Source organism: Myotis davidii, unplaced genomic scaffold, assembly GCF_000327345.1.
Source record: "Myotis davidii unplaced genomic scaffold, ASM32734v1 scaffold637, whole genome shotgun sequence".
NCBI classification, from domain to species: Eukaryota; Metazoa; Chordata; class Mammalia; order Chiroptera; family Vespertilionidae; genus Myotis; species Myotis davidii.
Window position 1 is genome coordinate 973226 of NW_006289494.1, and position 569 is coordinate 973794.

Here is a 569-nt window from a genome sequence, read left to right on the forward strand (position 1 = left end):
GTCTCTGGACTAACCAATGAGAATCAAGGGACGTGCGCGCCATAGAGATGACCACATCCTGTGTAACAAGACCCGACTCGTGCCTGGCCAATCGGTGGGGCTCACAGTCCCCTCCCCTGCCCTCACTATAAAACCCCCAGTCCAATCAGCCTCGCTCTCTCTCGGCCACTGGGGCTTGCCATTGCATTGGTGAATGTGGCAGGGGAGCCAAACCTAGGTTTGAAATAAATGACTCTTTGCTTTTGCATCGGACTCGCTGGCTCCCTGGTGGGCTCTTGGGAATCTTGAAATCCGGGCACAACAGCCTCAGGGCTGAGAGCCTGCACCCCTCCGCCCGGGCGTCCTTCCAAGCCTGCTGTCATCGCCTCTTGTTTCCCGCCTATTGGGGCCAATACAGAACCTCACTCTCTGCAGGCAAGGCAGATCCCCACCCGCCAGCACCCTGCCCAGGCCTGAGCCCCCTCCAGTGCACCCCACCTTGGCGCAGCTCTGCGCCCCTTAGGCCGCTGGCCTCATGGCCAGCCGCTTCCCCGAGGCCATGGCACTTGCCCAGGATCCCCCATCAGACT